Source organism: Parasteatoda tepidariorum, chromosome 11 (genome assembly GCF_982258835.1).
Source record: "Parasteatoda tepidariorum strain Cologne lab strain chromosome 11, Ptep-v5.0, whole genome shotgun sequence".
NCBI lineage: Eukaryota > Metazoa > Arthropoda > Arachnida > Araneae > Theridiidae > Parasteatoda > Parasteatoda tepidariorum.
In genome coordinates this window covers 84,982,364-84,990,558 of record NC_141765.1, presented here as the reverse complement: position 1 = coordinate 84,990,558, position 8,195 = coordinate 84,982,364, and the positions used below count along the sequence as shown (strand labels likewise).

General features: G+C 25.7%; 1 long non-coding RNA gene across 1 annotated transcript; it reads right to left on the bottom strand.

Moving 5' to 3' along the window:
- Positions 1-822: 822 nt before the first annotated feature.
- Positions 823-7,662, bottom strand: LOC147801867 (uncharacterized). The gene is made up of 3 exons (XR_015430236.1): positions 7,550-7,662; positions 6,125-6,184; positions 823-4,235 (listed from the first exon to the last, which is right to left on the bottom strand). It is a non-coding gene; the product is annotated as an uncharacterized LOC147801867 (long non-coding RNA).
- Positions 7,663-8,195: the final 533 nt, after the last annotated feature.

Genomic DNA, 8,195 nt, shown 5'->3' with positions numbered 1-8,195 from the left:
GAATGAAACCAGGAAAGCAACTAATATCACGAAAATTGCTAATATTTTTTTTTAATAATGTTAGAATAACTTCAGGAATTTTCATCAATTCGATAATTATTTAATGGTGTTATGTTCTATTAAACTAACAATCTTTGCAAAAAATTAACATAACATTTTAATTTCAAAACTGTCAGTAAATAATCATGTTATCTAAATTAAATTTGCACAAACATATAATTGCATACAAGAATGAGACGAAAAAATAATAAATTTTTTTACATTATCTTTTAAAAGTTGCCTTTAGTATTAGTGATCAAAATCGTTTTTCTCTGATTATATAGTATGCGTTATGAAGAATTAGCCTTAAAAAAACATATATTATGCATTTAAAAAAGTTGCTTTTGCAAAGAATTTTATGTATAAAAATTTAAACAAGATTCTTTTTTAAGTTGATTTAAATTTTTTGTTTTTACAATAATGTAAATAAATGTTCTGCTAAATTTTAAATATTAAGCCTAAGAAATTTTTACTATTATCATTATTTTACAATTACATTAATTTAAATCTTTGCAAAAATCTATAAAATCATAAAAATCTACATACACTTCTTATCTCAAATTTGAACTGCAAAATTGAAGTTAATAAATACAATGCTAGTAGTATAATTGCTCATAAGTTAGAGTTAATGTTTAACAATGATGTTAAAATAAAATTGCTTCTGATATCTTCAAAATTTCTCGAATTTTCATAATACTTAAACATAGCTATAATGACTAGAATAAATTACACAATGCAGTAGTTAAGAATAAAAAAATAAATCAAATCAAATCATGACAAACATTTCACTACTTAATTATTTTATTTTAAAACAAAACACAATATAAATATAACTTCACTAAACTATGAAAGCAATACATTCTTACCATCATTGTTTAATATAAGCTTATCAATATTCTTTTGTTAAAATATAAGTTAAGAACACGTATTTGTAATTAAATAAAATAATTTTTTTTTCTAAAAGCAACAGTAGGACCATGTGTTATCATTTAATTATTATTATTTTTAAATTGAAAAAAATTTCAAAACTTTACAGTCATTTCATACAGTTTAAAGTAGGGGTGCACAACCTTTTTTAGTGAAGGGCCACATGCACAGCAGATTGACCAATGAAGGGCCGCATGCCAAAGTGTTTAGACCGACATATTGAAAGCAATTGTTGGTGGTGATTGTTATATAAACATCATTGTTTATATAACACTAAATTCTTTTTGTCGGTTAACCTTGTAATCTCTTTGCAGAAAATACAATACTTTAAAACGTTTAAAATTAGAAAATGCAAAACTGATTACTTAAGAAGGAAAACAGAATTCGAAAATCAGAATCAATTTATCGGAAAAAATTTAGATAAATTGAAATAATTAAAAAACTATGGAAAAATTTAAATTTTTTTTTATCACATTACAAAATACAAAAGTTCATTTAAACATAAATTTTAAAGTTAATTTTTTTTCATAGAATTAAATTTCAAATAAATAAATATTCTAGTCATTAATATAAATTCAAGTTAAATACTTTGATTTAAAGAAAGTTTATAGGGTTAAAAATGATTAAAACTAAACCCCTTAAGTGGAAAATAAGACTTAGCATTTATTAGGGAATGTACTTTATCTTTCAGACATTTTTATTTTAAATTAATAATGAGAGGGAAGAAAAAGAAAGAAGAAAACACATTAAATTTTAAGGAACTATATTCCTTAATAATTAAAAACTATTAAGATACTTGTTTACAACTTTTTATGACGAATATATTTTTAACATGACACTTACTATTTACAATTAATACACAATCAATTAACAATCAATAAAATTTACATTACTTTTCGAAACTTATCTTGATTAAATTTTTTATACAGTTAAAATTTAATGATAGACAAATCATTTCCCAGCATATAATCATAAATGATATAAAATGCTCCAAGAAGATAGAAAATGGTTTAAAAAATTTCTTAATGGTTACACTGTAATTTGCAAAATTTTTGAATATTGTGATAATTTTATATACTTGATCATGTGATATTTTTTGAGCCATTAAATAAAAATGTAATGATTGTATTTAAAGACTACTCTGTAATTTTGAACAGGCCAAATTCATTCTGGAAAACAGTCTTTCGGCAAAAGCTGTTGTTGTGGGCAGTATTAAGCTTAGAGCAAATAACATAATCAGTTTTGGAATTTGTCCTAGATGGTGTTCTTCCTTTCTGGGTTTTTAAATCGCGGAAATACAAATAGCGATGTGTTATTTTTTAATTGCTTGAATACGAATTGCTATGCGTAATTTTTTAATTGCTTGAATACGAATTGCCATGTGTGATTTTTAAATTGCGTAAATAATAAACTCGATGCTTGTTTTTCAAATCGCGTGAATACGAATCGTGTGGCTTTTAAATTGCGAAAGGACTACTCACAACACTTGATTTTTAAAATACATGAATATGAATTCCGATATATGGTTTTTAAAACGCGTGCGAGAAAAGTAACAATGGATGATATTTTAAACGCCAGAACACGAATCGCGATATGTGATTTTAAATCCCGTAAATACGAAACGCGATGGATTATTTTTAAATTTCGTTAATGTTAATACGAAATGCGATGCGCAATTTTCAGATAGCGTAAATACAAATTACGATGTATGACTTTTAAATTACATGTGACAACAAAAAGAATAGGTTCGATGTGTGTTGTTAAACTTGCACGTGTTCATGGGACTAAAGAATTATGCCGTTTTTTGAATTATTTATTTTTTTAATTTTTTTTTTTTTTGCAAAACGGACCGCGTTTAAACACATCTCGGTTTTTTTTCCTGGGAAGGTGTTGATTTGGCTAAGATACGTAATTACTCTTTAAGTTACGAAAAAAAATTAAAGCTGAATCGAATTTCACGAGTTGTAATATTGTGTGAAAATATCAGGTATATTCTAAATCACAAATAAAAATGCAGCAATAACGGGAAAGAAGAAAAAACACTTTCGAAAAACCTCTTAAAAAATTCGTGTTAAAATCGGTACAACGCAAATGATAAAATCGGCACAAACAGAGCACGTAAAAAATAATTATTTTAATGCGCAATTCAAAACTCGCTTGCTGTCAAAGTATTAAAAATATCATAATCTTTTTAAATCACGGGGAAAACGTAATAACTACTAAAACAATAACCAAAATACTTTAATATTTTAGATGAAATTGGAGTAAATAAAGTCCATCAATCAAAATTTTATGTAATTTAAATGCGAGATTTGAAATTAAAATGTCGCAATAGCGTATAAAAAATATCGGTACTTTCAAAACCTTTGTAGCAATAATTTCTAAAATAACGATTGTAAAATAATTTGATTTGCGATAAAATCGTTACAAATAAGCCATGTCAAAAAATGGTTATCTAAACTCGCGATTCGTAATAATATCATGCTAAAATATCGAAGTTTTAAAAACCGGACGGAAATGTGCAGCAATAACTGTTGAAGAAAGGATCTAAAGTCATTTAGATTTTCCATGAAGTTTGCACAAATAAAGCGTTTCATAACTTTCAAAAATCGCTGTTTCAGAAACTACTTGAAAATGGGTAGCAATAACTACCGAAAAGTCATTGGAATCGGCACATACGAAAAGTGTCAAAAGTGGTAATTAAAATTCGTAAATCGTAATAATGATGTATTAAAAATATTGGGATTTTTAAAACTATGCTGAAATCCGTAGCGTTAACCATCGAAAAACTACATTGATTGAGATTGGGTGCGTCAAAAACTTAAAACTGTAAATTTAAATTGCCGAATTTTTTTTATTATTTTTCAAAAACAAATATTTAATTTTTTTTTCATTTTGTTCAGATTGCGGCCGCGGGCCGCACATCGAGGGTTGGCGGGCCGCATTTGGCCCGCGGGCCGCAGGTTGAGCACCCCTAGTTTAAAGTTTGTCTTCAATCCAATTTTTTGTTTTTGTGCTACTGAACTATATTTCAGAGCAATAAACTGAAAATCTTTGCATATCCTACAAACGAATCGCACAGGGATGCACCTTTCTTCAAACTTTCAGCTCCGGCAGATTTAAAGAGAGCCTCTAGTCGTTTTGTTTTCTGTCAGGGTCGAACCTAGTTTTCTACCAGAAATTAATTTCCATTTGCATTGTACAGCACCCAAGCTCAAAAATGAATGGCTCCTTCCTGGTAGATAAGCTTGTTTATCCAGCAGACGAAGCTAAAATTATAAGAGAAAAAAGTTAACTTTACATTGAAAACACTAAACTTAACCTCTATATTACTTTATATTGAAAACATTAAATTAGTTAAAGTAAATTTAAAACTATTAAGCATTGAATATTTCTTTAAAACTTAAATCATTTTATTTGAAAATGTTTACAATTTAATGGGTAGATTTCCGTAACAATACCTGCACCAAAAAATCTCAGTATCACCAAGCAAGAATAGAAAATTATTTCACTTATAACGGCCTTCAAATAATAATTTTATTTTTTCTTAATTATTATTTTTTTAAAAAAGAAGAAATTATAGGTCAAAACGCTTAAGCTCTTTTCAATTGAAGTGAATATTCAAGTATATATACAGATACAAAAATATATCAAATTCAATACTTTTTAATTTTTTTTAAAGATTAAGTACAATGACACTTAACTGTTAAAATATTTTTGTACATTATATAAGCTCATAGAGCCAATAGGAAATGTTCACATTTTTTTTAAGAACTTCATAAATAAAAATTTTAACACCTTTTAAGCACTGTTCTTCATTTAACGTTAACATACTTTGAATAGACCATATTGTTGCTTATTTTTTAACTATTTGCTATCATTTATAAATTAATATAATTAATCATATATCAAAAACATCTGTCTAATTCATGAAATGAAAATAAAGATATTTAACTCACCATTTTATAATATATTAAACAGGAAATTCAAAAAATGTAACAACAGTGTTCAACTTGTGAATAAAATTTCAAACATTCTAAAATGCAATGGTTTTAACTAAAAAGTAATTGATTAATTAATAATTATTTAAACATGGCAAACTTGTCTACAAAAAATTTATTTTTATCTTTATCGTTGCAATGAAAAAAAATTCAAACTGCAAAACTCTTTTGTGACAAGCCAACAAAAGAAGTGGCGAAAAGTGTTAAATAAACAATTGCTAATTTTTTCCATTGCTTATTTTAAAATTTGATTAATGTAAAAGAACATCAATGTAAAAAGATACTATGAGAATATAAAATCATCAATTCATGGATGAAAAAATCATATAGAAGGAGAATTCTCCAACAATTCACATATTTCAAAGTTGTAAATATATATTAAATATAGTTCGCCCCTTCCCCCAAATATTTTGACATAGCATTCTTTAAAAGTCAGTATGCATACCTAACATTTGTCAAATATCTTTTTTCTTATAAATAGTTTAACAAATTTTTACAGCATTAGATTATTTCTAATAGGAATTTATTTAAAAAATACAATTTAATCAAAGCTCTACATTCACCATAATCACCATTTTGAATAGACCATATTATTGTTTATTTTTTAATCATTTACAAATTAATATAAATAATGATGCATCAAAAACATTCAAATAAAAATCAGTCTATATTTAAATAAAAATGTTTAATTCATTGTTGTACAATATTTCAAACATGAAATTTTAATTAAAATTTCTTGAAGATGAAGAGCTATATCTGAAATTGTAAAGGAAAATTAAATTTACAATGGAAAAACCAAATTTAAAATTCTTAAACAATGAATATTTATTTTAAACTTAAATTATGCAATTTGAAAATGTTTTTAAAAATTTTTAATATCTTTTACAATGAAATTCAATGAGTAAATTGCAGTATCAATACTTGCATCAAAAAATCTTGGTAGAGCCACACGAAAAGCAGAAAGTAACATAGTGGGAAGGAGATTAACAAAAGAGTTTAGCTCATAAACACTCTCAAGCAAACTATCATATGTTTTTTAAAAAAAAAAAAAAATTTAAACTACAAAACTCTTTAACCCCTTTTATTAGACCTGAAAATAAATACTCACTATGTGGCAAGCTATCAACAAAAAAAGTGTGAAATAAACAATTGCTTACTTTCGTCCATTGCTTATTTTAAAAATACTAGATTTTCTTGAAGATGAAAAGCTATATATACTGAAATTTAAAAAGAAAAGAAATTAGATTTTGAAATGAAAAAAAAAAAAAAAACACATTTAAAACTATTTAACATTGAATATTTATTTGAAACTTTAATTATTTAATTTGAATATGATTTTAAGAAATTGAAATATCCTTTACAATGAAATTAAATGATAAATTTCGGTATCGATACCAGCGTAAAAAAAATTTCGTTAGTGTCACACAAAAAATAACACAGAGGGAAGAAGATCAACTAAAAGAATTTAGCTCATAAGCACTCCCAAGTAAACTCTCAGATATTTAAAAATAAAATCAAATTGCAAAACCTTTTAACTTCTTTTATTATACCAGAAAATAACTACTCGCTATGTGGCAAATCAACAAAAAGAGTGCCGAAAAATATTAAATAAACAAATGCTTATTTTAAAATTCGTATAAGTACATCAATATAAAAAGATACAATAAGAATTCAAATTTATCAATTTATGGTTGAAAAAACCATTTCGGAGAATTCTTTAAGAATTCACATATTTCAAAGTTGTAATATATATATTGTCCCTCCCCCCAAATATATTTACATTACATTTAAAAGTCAGTATGCATAACACTTATTTTTTTATTGCTTAATTAAATTTTTAGTCTCAGATTATATGTAATAGAAATTTATTTAAAAACTTTATTAAACAATAATTATTTATTAGACTAATTATCATAATAATTATTTAATAAATATTTATTAAACTAAAAGAAACATTACAGAATAGGACAAACTCGAAAGGTACAACCCCAGGCAAACATATACATATTTTTGTTTAAAAAAGTTACAAGTTTAAAATCTATTTGGTGATTGCACTTGGCGGGACAGATCACGATACTGAAATATCCCCAAGAAATTTAAATAAAAATGTTTAATTCTTTGTTTTACAATATTTTAGACATGAAATTTTTATACAGTAACAATATTGTTTGTATTGAACGTTAAACATTCTAGAATGTAATGGTTTAAACTGAGCTAAAAGTAGCAGATCATTAATTTTCTAATTGTTTTAACTTGGCTAATTTGTTTACAGACAATTATTTTTATCTTTTCCACTGTTGCAGAAAAACTTTGTTACAGTCGAATTACTTAGCAAACGTTCTTTTACAAGCATATTTTGAACTAATTACATTACTTATTATTTATAGCTAAACAATAACTTAACACAGAAGTCAACTACTATGTGCGAACAATAATGATCACAATTCATAATATAAACTGACTTTATTTGATACATGATTTTTAACTAAAGCAAAAACATTACTTACAATACTTCTTTAACGTTTCATGTAACTATCATTGAAATGCATAAAGTTTTCAAATAATTACTAAATTATAAATACCTTATGTAATTGAAAAGAAAGCAGCTAAGTTCTAACAATGGCGCCGTAAACAAACGAACAGAAGAAGCCAACGAGGAAGAAGGGGGACAAGATTCAACAGTTGGAAAAGTTTTCTGAGTTCAATCGTTCGCAAACTACTACTAATATTATTTTTCGCTTTCTTTGCATTGGCTAAAAATGACATTTTAAGTAATATTTAAGTTATTGTTTTCTTTCATAAATAAATGTTTATTTATTAATAATATGGGATAACCTTTCGCAAAAATGTGACGCTGCACCAAAAGTAATGAAATAGATGATTATTTTGAAAGTTCGAATGTTAGATCGAATACTATTTAATTTTATATAATATTAGTTCTAAAACTAGAAGATAGGATTCAAGAGCGTTGCGTTTTCTAGCAGGGCAGTATTATATTGCATCTTTCTAATATTAGATCATATCTTTTTGCTACCTGGGTAAGGTGGGCCATTTTGCACTTCTGGTTGTTATAAATCAACCTGAAGTGTATTTTCAACAATTGGAAAGGTTATTTTTAATTAGCGCCATGTGTTCCATGTTCTACCTTAAGTTATTATTTCGTAACCTCAAATATATATTTTTGTATTTTTAGAAGTATTAATTTATCAACCAAAGATGTTTTTTTTT